This window comes from Andrena cerasifolii, unplaced genomic scaffold (genome assembly GCF_050908995.1).
Source record: "Andrena cerasifolii isolate SP2316 unplaced genomic scaffold, iyAndCera1_principal scaffold0781, whole genome shotgun sequence".
NCBI classification, from domain to species: Eukaryota; Metazoa; Arthropoda; class Insecta; order Hymenoptera; family Andrenidae; genus Andrena; species Andrena cerasifolii.
Window position 1 is genome coordinate 1 of NW_027485673.1, and position 13,550 is coordinate 13,550.

General features: G+C 20.4%; 1 long non-coding RNA gene across 3 annotated transcripts; it reads right to left on the reverse strand.

Moving 5' to 3' along the window:
* Nucleotides 1–2,481: 2,481 nt before the first annotated feature.
* On the reverse strand, nucleotides 2,482–12,627 carry LOC143378167 (uncharacterized). Of its 3 annotated transcripts, XR_013087736.1 has the most exons (4): nucleotides 12,035–12,627; nucleotides 5,716–5,901; nucleotides 3,285–4,967; nucleotides 2,482–2,535 (listed from the first exon to the last, which is right to left on the reverse strand). It is a non-coding gene; the product is annotated as an uncharacterized LOC143378167 (long non-coding RNA). The 3 variants fall into 3 exon arrangements; XR_013087737.1 differs by lacking the exons at nucleotides 5,716–5,901; nucleotides 12,035–12,627 and adding an exon at nucleotides 5,902–7,883 and having other exon boundaries at nucleotides 3,285–4,922; XR_013087735.1 differs by lacking the exon at nucleotides 12,035–12,627 and having other exon boundaries at nucleotides 5,716–7,883.
* Nucleotides 12,628–13,550: the final 923 nt, after the last annotated feature.

Consider the following 13,550-nt stretch of genomic DNA (forward strand, 5'->3'; position numbering starts at 1 on the left):
TCTCTATTTTATTTACCTACTTTTTCTCTATTTTATTTACCTACTTTTTCTCTATTTATTTACCTATTTTTTCTCTAGTTATTTACCTATTTCTTTCTCTCATTTATTCACCCATTTTTTCTGTTTATTTACCTATTTTTTCCTCTAATTTATTTACCTATTTTTTTATTTACATTTTTTTCCTTGATTTATTTAGCTATTTTTCTCTATTTATACACCTATTTTTCTCTAGATAATTTACCTATTTTTCTCTATTTATTTACCTATTTTTTCTCTATTTATTTTCCAATTTTTTCTCTATTCATTTACTTTTTTTCTATTTATTTACCTCTTTCTTTCTCTAATTTATACACATATATTTTCTCTATTTATTTACCCATTTTTCTCTATTTATTTACCTATTTTTTCTCTAGTTATTTACCTATTTTTTATTTACCTTTTTTTCGTTGATTTATTTAGCTATTTATCTATATTTATACACCTATTTTTTCTCTAGATAATTTACCTATTTTTTCCTCTATTTATTTACCTATTTTTTTAATTAGCTATTTTTCTCTAATTAATTTACCTATTTTTTCTCTAGTTTATTTACCTATTTCTTATTTACCTTTTTTTCTTTGATTTATTTAGCTATTTATCTATATTTATACACCTATTTTTTCTCTAGATAATTTAACTATTTTTTCTCTATTTATTTACCTATTTTTTCTCTATTTATTTACCTCTTTTGTTTTCTCTATTTATTTACCTATTTTTTCTCTATTTATTTACCTATTTTTTCTCTATTTATTTTCCAATTTTTTCTCTATTCATTTACTTTTTTTCTATTTATTTACCTCTTTCTTTCTCTAATTTATACACATATATTATCTCTATTTATTTACCTATTTTTCTCTAGTTATTTACCTACTTTTTTCTCTAATTTATTTACCTATTTTTCTGTTTATTTACCTATTTTTTCCTCTAATTTATTTACCTATATTTTATTTACCTTTTTTTCTTTAATTTATTTAGCTATTTATCTATATTTATACACCTATTTTTTCTCTAGATAATTTACCTATTTTTTCCTCTATTTATTTACCTATTTTTTTAAATTAGCTATTTTTCTCTAATTAATTTACCTATTTTTTTCTCTAGTTTATTTACCTATTTTTTATTTACCTTTGTTTCTTTGATTTATTTAGCTATTTATCTATATTTATACACCTATTTTTCTCTAGATAATTTACCTATTTTTTCTCTAATTATTTACCTATTTTTCTCTATTTATTTGCCTATTTTTTTCTGTAAATTATTTACCTATTTTTCTCTATGTATTTACCAATTTTCTGTTTTTATTTACCTCCTTTGTATTCTCTACTTCATTACCTATTTTTCACTATTTCTTTATCTATTTTTTTCTCTAATTTATTTATCTATTTTTTCTCTGTTTATTTGCCTATTTTTCTCTAGTTATTTACCTATTTTTTCTCTCATTTATTTACCTATTTTTTTCTATTTATTTGCCTATTTCTTTCTCTAAATTATTTACCTATTTTCTCTATGTATTTACCTATTTTCTGTTTTTATTTACCTCCATTGTATTCTCTACTTCATTACCTATTTTTCACTATTTCTTTATCTATTTTTTCTCTAATTTATTTACCTACTTTTTCTCTGTTTATTTACCTATTTCTTTCTCTCATTTATTTACCCATTTTTTCTCTGTTTAGTTACCTATTTTTTCCTCTAATTTATTTACCTATTTTTTTATTTACCTTTTTTTCCTTGATTTATTTAGCTATTTTCTCTATTTATACACCTATTTTTCTCTAGATAATTTACCTATTTTTTCTCGATTTATTTCCCAATTTTTCTCTATTTATTTACCTCTTTTGTTTTCTCTATTTATTTCCCTATTTTTCTCTATTTATTTACCTCTTTTGTTTTCTCTATTTATTTACCTATTTTTCTCTATTTATTTACCTCTTTTTCTGTATTTATTTACCTACTTTGTTTTCTCTACTTCATTACCTATTTTTTCTCTATTTATTTACCTATTTTTCTCTATTTATTTTCCAATTTTTTCTCTATTCATTTACATTTTTTCTATTTATTTACCTCTTTCTTTCTCTAATTTATACACATATATTTTCTCTATTTATTTACCCATTTTTCTCTAGTTATTTACCAATTTTTTCTCTCATTTATTTTACTATTTTTTCTCTAGTTATTTACCTATTTCTTATTTACCTTTTTTTCTTTGATTTATTTAGCTATTTATCTATATTTATACACCTATTTTTTCTCTAGATAATATAACTATTTTTTCTCTAATTATTTACCTATTTTTCTCTATTTATTTGCCTATTTTTTTCTGTAAATTATTTACCTATTTTTCTCTATGTATTTACCAATTTTCTGTTTTTATTTACCTCCTTTGTATTCTCTACTTCATTACCTATTTTTCACTATTTCTTTATCTATTTTTTTCTCTAATTTATTTATCTATTTTTTCTCTGTTTATTTGCCTATTTTTCTCTAGTTATTTACCTATTTTTTCTCTCATTTATTTACCTATTTTTTTTCTATTTATTTGCCTATTTCTTTCTCTAAATTATTTACCTATTTTTCTCTATGTATTTACCTATTTTCTGTTTTTATTTACCTCCATTGTATTCTCTACTTCATTACCTATTTTTCACTATTTCTTTATCTATTTTTTCTCTAATTTATTTACCTACTTTTTCTCTGTTTATTTACCTATTTTTCTCTATTTTATTTACATACTTTTTCTCTATTTATTTACCTATTTTTCTCTAGTTATTTACCTATTTCTTTCTCTCATTTATTCACCCATTTTTTCCTGTTTATTTACCTATTTTTTCCTCTAATTTATTTACCTATGTTTTTATTTACCTTTTTTTCTTGATTTATTTAGCTATTTTTCTCTATTTTATACACCTATTTTTCTGTAGATAATTTACCTATTTTTTCTCTATTTACTTGCCTATTTATTTCTCTATATATTTACCTATTTTTCTCTCTCGTTTATTTTCGTATTTTTTCTGTTTATTCACCAATTTTTTCCTCTAATTTATTTACCTATTTTTTTATTTACCTTTTTTTCTTTGGTTTATTTACCTATTTTTTCTCTATTTATTTACCTATTTTTTCTCTATTTATTTTCCAATTTTTTCTCTATTCATTTACTTTTTTTCTATTTATTTACCTCTTTCTTTCTCTAATTTATACACATATATTTTCTCTATTTATTTACCCATTTTTCTCTAGTTATTTACCTATTTTTTCTCTCATTTATTTACCTATTTTTCTCTATTTATTTGCCTATTTTTTTCTCTAAATTATTTACCTATTTTTCTCTATGTATTTACCTATTTTCTGTTTTTATTTACCTCCATTGTATTCTCTACTTCATTACCTATTTTTCACTATTTCTTTATCTATTTTTTCTCTAATTTATTTACCTATTTTTCTCTGCTTATTTACCTATTTTTCTCTATTTTATTTACCTACTTTTTCTCTATTTTATTTACCTACTTTTTCTCTATTTATTTACCTATTTTTTCTCTAGTTATTTACCTATTTCTTTCTCTCATTTATTCACCCATTTTTTCTGTTTATTTACCTATTTTTTCCTCTAATTTATTTACCTATTTTTTTATTTACATTTTTTTCCTTGATTTATTTAGCTATTTTTCTCTATTTATACACCTATTTTTCTCTAGATAATTTACCTATTTTTCTCTATTTATTTACCTATTTTTTCTCTATTTATTTTCCAATTTTTTCTCTATTCATTTACTTTTTTTCTATTTATTTACCTCTTTCTTTCTCTAATTTATACACATATATTTTCTCTATTTATTTACCCATTTTTCTCTATTTATTTACCTATTTTTTCTCTAGTTATTTACCTATTTTTTATTTACCTTTTTTTCGTTGATTTATTTAGCTATTTATCTATATTTATACACCTATTTTTTCTCTAGATAATTTACCTATTTTTTCCTCTATTTATTTACCTATTTTTTTTAATTAGCTATTTTTCTCTAATTAATTTACCTATTTTTTTCTCTAGTTTATTTACCTATTTCTTATTTACCTTTTTTTCTTTGATTTATTTAGCTATTTATCTATATTTATACACCTATTTTTTCTCTAGATAATTTAACTATTTTTTCTCTATTTATTTACCTATTTTTTCTCTATTTATTTACCTCTTTTGTTTTCTCTATTTATTTACCTATTTTTTCTCTATTTATTTACCTATTTTTTCTCTATTTATTTTCCAATTTTTTCTCTATTCATTTACTTTTTTTCTATTTATTTACCTCTTTCTTTCTCTAATTTATACACATATATTATCTCTATTTATTTACCTATTTTTTCTCTAGTTATTTACCTACTTTTTTCTCTAATTTATTTACCTATTTTTCTGTTTATTTACCTATTTTTTCCTCTAATTTATTTACCTATATTTTATTTACCTTTTTTTCTTTAATTTATTTAGCTATTTATCTATATTTATACACCTATTTTTTCTCTAGATAATTTACCTATTTTTTCCTCTATTTATTTACCTATTTTTTTAAATTAGCTATTTTTCTCTAATTAATTTACCTATTTTTTTTCTCTAGTTTATTTACCTATTTTTTATTTACCTTTGTTTCTTTGATTTATTTAGCTATTTATCTATATTTATACACCTATTTTTTCTCTAGATAATTTACCTATTTTTTCTCTAATTATTTACCTATTTTTCTCTATTTATTTGCCTATTTTTTTCTGTAAATTATTTACCTATTTTTCTCTATGTATTTACCAATTTTCTGTTTTTATTTACCTCCTTTGTATTCTCTACTTCATTACCTATTTTTCACTATTTCTTTATCTATTTTTTTCTCTAATTTATTTATCTATTTTTTCTCTGTTTATTTGCCTATTTTTCTCTAGTTATTTACCTATTTTTTTCTCTCATTTATTTACCTATTTTTTTCTATTTATTTGCCTATTTCTTTCTCTAAATTATTTACCTATTTTTCTCTATGTATTTACCTATTTTCTGTTTTTATTTACCTCCATTGTATTCTCTACTTCATTACCTATTTTTCACTATTTCTTTATCTATTTTTTCTCTAATTTATTTACCTACTTTTTCTCTGTTTATTTACCTATTTTTCTCTATTTTATTTACCTACTTTTTCTCTATTTATTTACCTATTTTTCTCTAGTTATTTACCTATTTCTTTCTCTCATTTATTCACCCATTTTTTCCTGTTTATTTACCTATTTTTTCCTCTAATTTATTTACCTATGTTTTTATTTACCTTTTTTTCTTGATTTATTTAGCTATTTTTCTCTATTTATACACCTATTTTTCTGTAGATAATTTACCTATTTTTTCTCTATTTACTTGCCTATTTATTTCTCTATATATTTACCTATTTTTCTCTCTCGTTTATTTTCGTATTTTTTCTGTTTATTTACCAATTTTTTCCTCTAATTTATTTACCTATTTTTTTATTTACCTTTTTTTCTTTGGTTTATTTACCTATTTTTTCTCTATTTATTTACCTATTTTTTCTCTATTTATTTTCCAATTTTTTCTCTATTCATTTACTTTTTTTCTATTTATTTACCTCTTTCTTTCTCTAATTTATACACATATATTTTCTCTATTTATTTACCCATTTTTCTCTAGTTATTTACCTATTTTTTCTCTCATTTATTTACCTATTTTTCTCTATTTATTTGCCTATTTTTTTCTCTAAATTATTTAGCTATTTTTCTCTATGTATTTACCTATTTTCTGTTTTTATTTACCTCCATTGTATTCTCTACTTCATTACCTATTTTTCACTATTTCTTTATCTATTTTTTCTCTAATTTATTTACCTATTTTTCTCTGCTTATTTACCTATTTTTCTCTATTTTATTTACCTACTTTTTCTCTATTTTATTTACCTACTTTTTCTCTATTTATTTACCTATTTTTTCTCTAGTTATTTACCTGCTGTTTCTGTATTTATTTACCTACTTTGTTTTCTCTACTTCATTATCTATTTTTCTGTATTTATTTGCCTATTTTTTTCTCTAAATTATTTACCTATTTTTCTCTATGTATTTACCAATTTTCTGTTTTTATTTACCTCCTTTGTATTCTCTACTTCATTACCGATTTTTCACTATTTCTTTATCTATTTTTTCCTCTAATTTATTTATCTATTTTTTCTCTGTTTATTTGCCTATTTTTCTCTATTTTATTTACCTACTTTTTCTCTATTTATTTACATATTTTTTCTCTAGTTATTTACCTATTTCTTTCTCTCATTTATTTACCCATTTTTTCTCTGTTTAGTTACCTATTTTTTCTCTAATTTATTTACCTATTTTTTTATTTACCTTTTTTTCCTTGATTTATTTAGCTATTTTCTCTATTTATACACCTATTTTTCTCTAGATAATTTACCTATTTTTTCTCGATTTATTTCCCAATTTTTTCTCTATTTATTTACCTCTTTTGTTTTCTCTATTTATTTCCCTATTTTTCTCTATTTATTTACCTCTTTTGTTTTCTCTATTTATTTACCTATTTTTCTCTATTTATTTACCTCTTTTTCTGTATTTATTTACCTACTTTGTTTTCTCTACTTCATTACCTATTTTTTCTCTATTTATTTACCTATTTTTCTCTATTTATTTTCCAATTTTTTCTCTATTCATTTACATTTTTTCTATTTATTTACCTCTTTCTTTCTCTAATTTATACACATATATTTTCTCTATTTATTTACCCATTTTTCTCTAGTTATTTACCAATTTTTTCTCTCATTTATTTACCTATTTTTTCTCTATTTATTTTCCAATTTTTTCTCTATTCATTTACTTTTTTTCTATTTATTTACCTCTTTCTTTCTCTAATTTATACACATATATTTTCTCTATTTATTTACCCATTTTTCTCTATTTATTTTACTATTTTTTCTCTAGTTATTTACCTATTTTTTATTTACCTTTTTTTCGTTGATTTATTTAGCTATTTATCTATATTTATACACCTATTTTTTCTCTAGATAATTTACCTATTTTTTCCTCTATTTATTTACCTATTTTTTTTTAATTAGCTATTTTTCTCTAATTAATTTACCTATTTTTTCTCTAGTTTATTTACCTATTTTTTATTTACCTTTTTTTCTTTGATTTATTTAGCTATTTATCTATATTTATACACCTATTTTTTCTCTAGATAATTTAACTATTTTTTCTCTATTTATTTACCTATTTTTTCTCTATTCATTTACCTCTTTTGTTTTCTCTATTTATTTACCTATTTTTTCTCTATTTATTTACCTATTTTTTCTCTATTTATTTTCCAATTTTTTCTCTATTCATTTACTTTTTTTCTATTTAGTTACCTCTTTCTTTCTCTAATTTATACACATATATTATCTCTATTTATTTACCTATTTTTTCTCTAGTTATTTACCTACTTTTTTCTCTAATTTATTTACCTATTTTTTCCTCTAATTTATTTACCTATATTTTATTTACCTTTTTTTCGTTGATTTATTTAGCTATTTATCTATATTTATACACCTATTTTTTCTCTAGATAATTTACCTATTTTTTCCTCTATTTATTTACCTATTTTTTTTAATTAGCTATTTTTCTCTAATTAATTTACCTATTTTTTCTCTAGTTTATTTACCTATTTTTTATTTACCTTTTTTTCTTTGATTTATTTAGCTATTTATCTATATTTATACACCTATTTTTTCTCTAGATAATTTAACTATTTTTTCTCTACTTATTTACCTATTTTTCTCTATTCATTTACCTCTTTTGTTTTCTCTATTTATTTACCTATTTTTTCTCTATTTATTTACCTATTTTTTCTCTATTTATTTTCCAATTTTTTCTCTATTCATTTACTTTTTTTCTATTTAGTTACCTCTTTCTTTCTCTAATTTATACACATATATTATCTCTATTTATTTACCTATTTTTCTCTAGTTATTTACCTACTTTTTTCTCTAATTTATTTACCTATTTTTTCCTCTAATTTATTTACCTATATTTTATTTACCTTTTTTTCTTTGATTTATTTAGCTATTTATCTATATTTATACACCTATTTTTTCTCTAGATAATTTACCTATTTTTCTGTAATTTATTTACCTCTTTCGTTTTCTCTATTTATTTACCTATTTTTTTCTAGTTATTTACCTTCTTTTTCTGTATTTATTTACCTACTTCGTTTTCTCTACTTCATTACCTATTTTTCTCTATTTTATTTACCTACTTTTTCTCTATTTATTTACCTATTTTTTCTCTAGTTATTTACCTATTTCTTTATCTCATTTATTTACCCATTTTTTCTCTGTTTAGTTACCTATTTTTTCCTCTAATTTATTTACCTATTTTTTTATTTACCATTTTTTCCTTGATTTATTTAGCTATTTTTCTCTATTTATACACCTATTTTACTCTAGATAATTTTCCTATTTTTCTCTATTTATTTGCCTATTTATTTCTCTATTTTATTTACCTATTTTTTATCTATTTGTTTACCTATTTTTCTCTATTTATTTACCTCTTTTTTCTCTATTTACTTACCTATTTTTCTCTATATATATACCTATTTTTCTCTCTCTTTTATTTTCGTATTTTTTCTCTGTTTATTTACCAATTTTTTCCTCTAATTTATTTACCTATTTTTTCATTTACCTCTTTCCTTTGGTTTATTTACCTATTTTTCTCTATTTATTTACCTATTTTTTCTCTAGATAATTTACCTATTTTGCTCTGTAGATAATTTACCTATTTTTTCTGTATTTATTTGCCTATTTTTTTCTCTATTCATTTACCTCTTTTGTTTTCTCTATTTATTTACCTATTTTTCTCTATTTATTTACCTATTTTTTCTCTATTTATTTTCCAATTTTTTCTCTATTCATTTACTTTTTTTCTATTTAGTTACCTCTTTCTTTCTCTAATTTATACACATATATTATCTCTATTTATTTACCCATTTTTCTCTATTTATTTTACTATTTTTTCTCTAGTTATTTACCTATTTTTTATTTACCTTTTTTTCGTTGATTTATTTAGCTATTTATCTATATTTATACACCTATTTTTTCTCTAGATAATTTACCTATTTTTTCCTCTATTTATTTACCTATTTTTTTTTAATTAGCTATTTTTCTCTAATTAATTTACCTATTTTTTCTCTCGTTTATTTACCTATTTTTTATTTACCTTTTTTTCTTTGATTTATTTAGCTATTTATCTATATTTATACACCTATTTTTTCTCTAGATAATTTAACTATTTTTTCTCTATTTATTTACCTATTTTTTCTCTATTCATTTACCTCTTTTGTTTTCTCTATTTATTTACCTATTTTTTCTCTATTTATTTACCTATTTTTTCTCTATTTATTTTCCAATTTTTTCTCTATTCATTTACTTTTTTTCTATTTAGTTACCTCTTTCTTTCTCTAATTTATACACATATATTATCTCTATTTATTTACCTATTTTTTCTCTAGTTATTTACCTACTTTTTTCTCTAATTTATTTACCTATTTTTTCCTCTAATTTATTTACCTATATTTTATTTACCTTTTTTTCGTTGATTTATTTAGCTATTTATCTATATTTATACACCTATTTTTTCTCTAGATAATTTACCTATTTTTTCCTCTATTTATTTACCTATTTTTTTTAATTAGCTATTTTTCTCTAATTAATTTACCTATTTTTTCTCTAGTTTATTTACCTATTTTTTATTTACCTTTTTTTCTTTGATTTATTTAGCTATTTATCTATATTTATACACCTATTTTTTCTCTAGATAATTTAACTATTTTTTCTCTACTTATTTACCTATTTTTTCTCTATTCATTTACCTCTTTTTGTTTTCTCTATTTATTTACCTATTTTTTCTCTATTTATTTACCTATTTTTTCTCTATTTATTTTCCAATTTTTTCTCTATTCATTTACTTTTTTTCTATTTAGTTACCTCTTTCTTTCTCTAATTTATACACATATATTATCTCTATTTATTTACCTATTTTTTCTCTAGTTATTTACCTACTTTTTTCTCTAATTTATTTACCTATTTTTTCCTCTAATTTATTTACCTATATTTTATTTACCTTTTTTTCTTTAATTTATTTAGCTATTTATCTATATTTATACACCTATTTTTTCTCTAGATAATTTACCTATTTTTTCCTCTATTTATTTACCTATTTTTTTAAATTAGCTATTTTTCTCTAATTAATTTACCTATTTTTTTCTCTAGTTTATTTACCTATTTTTTATTTACCTTTGTTTCTTTGATTTATTTAGCTATTTATCTATATTTATACACCTATTTTTTCTCTAGATAATTTACCTATTTTTTCTCTAATTATTTACCTATTTTTCTCTATTCATTTACCTCTTTTGTTTTCTCTATTTATTTACCTATTTTTTCTCTATTTATTTACCTATTTTTTCTCTATTTATTTTCCAATTTTTTCTCTATTCATTTACTTTTTTTCTATTTAGTTACCTCTTTCTTTCTCTAATTTATACACATATATTATCTCTATTTATTTACCTATTTTTTCTCTAGTTATTTACCAATTTTTTCCTCTAATTTATTTACCTATTTTTTTATTTACCTTTTTTTCTTTGGTTTATTTACCTATTTTTCTCTATTTATTTAACTATTTTTTCCTCTAGATAATTTACCTATTTTTTCTCTATTTATTTACCTATTTTTTCTCTATTTATTTTCCAATTTTTTCTCTATTCATTTACTTTTTTTCTATTTATTTACCTCTTTCTTTCTCTAATTTATACACATATATTTTCTCTATTTATTAACCCATTTTTCTCTAGTTATTTACCTATTTTTTCTCTCATTTATTTACCTATTTTTCTCTATTTATTTGCTTATTTTTTTCTCTAAATTATTTACCTATTTTTTCTCTAGTTATTTACCTACTTTTTTCTCTAATTTATTTACCTATTTTTTCCTCTAATTTATTTACCTATATTTTATTTACCTTTTTTTCGTTGATTTATTTAGCTATTTATCTATATTTATACACCTATTTTTTCTCTAGATAATTTACCTATTTTTTCCTCTATTTATTTACCTATTTTTTTTAATTAGCTATTTTTCTCTAATTAATTTACCTATTTTTTCTCTAGTTTATTTACCTATTTTTTATTTACCTTTTTTTCTTTGATTTATTTAGCTATTTATCTATATTTATACACCTATTTTTTCTCTAGATAATTTAACTATTTTTTCTCTACTTATTTACCTATTTTTTCTCTATTCATTTACCTCTTTTGTTTTCTCTATTTATTTACCTATTTTTTCTCTATTTATTTACCTATTTTTTCTCTATTTATTTTCCAATTTTTTCTCTATTCATTTACTTTTTTTCTATTTAGTTACCTCTTTCTTTCTCTAATTTATACACATATATTATCTCTATTTATTTACCTATTTTTTCTCTAGTTATTTACCTACTTTTTTCTCTAATTTATTTACCTATTTTTTCCTCTAATTTATTTACCTATATTTTATTTACCTTTTTTTCTTTAATTTATTTAGCTATTTATCTATATTTATACACCTATTTTTTCTCTAGATAATTTACCTATTTTTTCCTCTATTTATTTACCTATTTTTTTAAATTAGCTATTTTTCTCTAATTAATTTACCTATTTTTTTCTCTAGTTTATTTACCTATTTTTTATTTACCTTTGTTTCTTTGATTTATTTAGCTATTTATCTATATTTATACACCTATTTTTTCTCTAGATAATTTACCTATTTTTTCTCTAATTATTTACCTATTTTTCTCTATTTATTTGCGTATTTTTTTCTGTAAATTATTTACCTATTTTTCTCTATGTATTTACCTATTTTCTGTTTTTATTTACCTCCATTGTATTCTCTACTTTATTACCTATTTTTCACTACTTCTTTATCTATTTTTTCTCTAATTTATTTACCTATTTTTTCTCTGTTTATTTACCTATTTTTCTCTATTTTATTTACCTACTTTTTCTCTATTTATTTACCTATTTTTTCTCTAGTTATTTACCTATTTCTTTCTCTCATTTATTCACCCATTTTTTCCTGTTTATTTACCTATTTTTTCCTCTAATTTATTTACCTATGTTTTTATTTACCTTTTTTCTTGATTTATTTAGCTATTTTTCTCTATTTATACACCTATTTTTCTGTAGATAATTTACCTATTTTTTCTCTATTTACTTGCCTATTTATTTCTCTATATATTTACCTATTTTTCTCTCTCGTTTATTTTCGTATTTTTCTCTGTTTATTTACCAATTTTTTCCTCTAATTTATTTACCTATTTTTTATTTACCTTTTTTTCTTTGGTTTATTTACCTATTTTTTCTCTATTTATTTAACTATTTTTTCCTCTAGATAATTTACCTATTTTTTCTCTATTTATTTACCTATTTTTTCTCTATTTATTTTCCAATTTTTTCTCTATTCATTTACTTTTTTTCTATTTATTTACCTCTTTCTTTCTCTAATTTATACACATATATTTTCTCTATTTATTAACCCATTTTTCTCTAGTTATTTACCTATTTTTTCTCTCATTTATTTACCTATTTTTCTCTATTTATTTGCTTATTTTTTTCTCTAAATTATTTACCTATTTTCTCTTTGTATTTACCTATTTTCTGTTTTTATTTACCTCCATTGTATTCTCTACTTCATTACCTATTTTTCGCTATTTCTTTATCTATTTTTTCTCTAATTTATTTACCTATTTTTCTCTGCTTATTTACCTATTTTTCTCTATTTTATTTACCTACTTTTTCTCTATTTTATTTACCTACTTTTTCTCTATTTATTTACCTATTTTTTCTCTAGTTATTTACCTCCTGTTTCTGTATTTATTTACCTACTTTGTTTTCTCTACTTCATTACCTATTTTTCTCTATTTATTTGCCTATTTTTTCTCTAAATTATTTACCTATTTTTCTCTATGTATTTACCAATTTTCTGTTTTTATTTACCTCCTTTGTATTCTCTACTTCATTACCGATTTTTCACTATTTCTTTATCTATTATTTCCTCTAATTTATTTATCTATTTTTTCTCTGTTTATTTGCCTATTTTTCTCTATTTTATTTACCTACTTTTTCTCTATTTATTTACATATTTTTTCTCTAGTTATTTTCCTATTTCTTTCTCTTATTTATTTACCCATTTTTCTCTGTTTAGTTACCTATTTTTTCCTCTAATTTATTTACCTATTTTTTTATTTACCTTTTTTTCCTTGATTTATTTAGCTATTTTTCTCTATTTATATACACCTATTTTTCTCTAGATAATTTACCTATTTTTTCTCGATTTATTTCCCAATTTTTTCTCTATTTATTTACCTCTTTTGTTTTCTCTATTTATTTCCCTATTTTTCTCTATGTATTTACCTCTTTTGTTTTCTCTATTTATTTACCTATTTTTCTCTATTTATTTACCTCT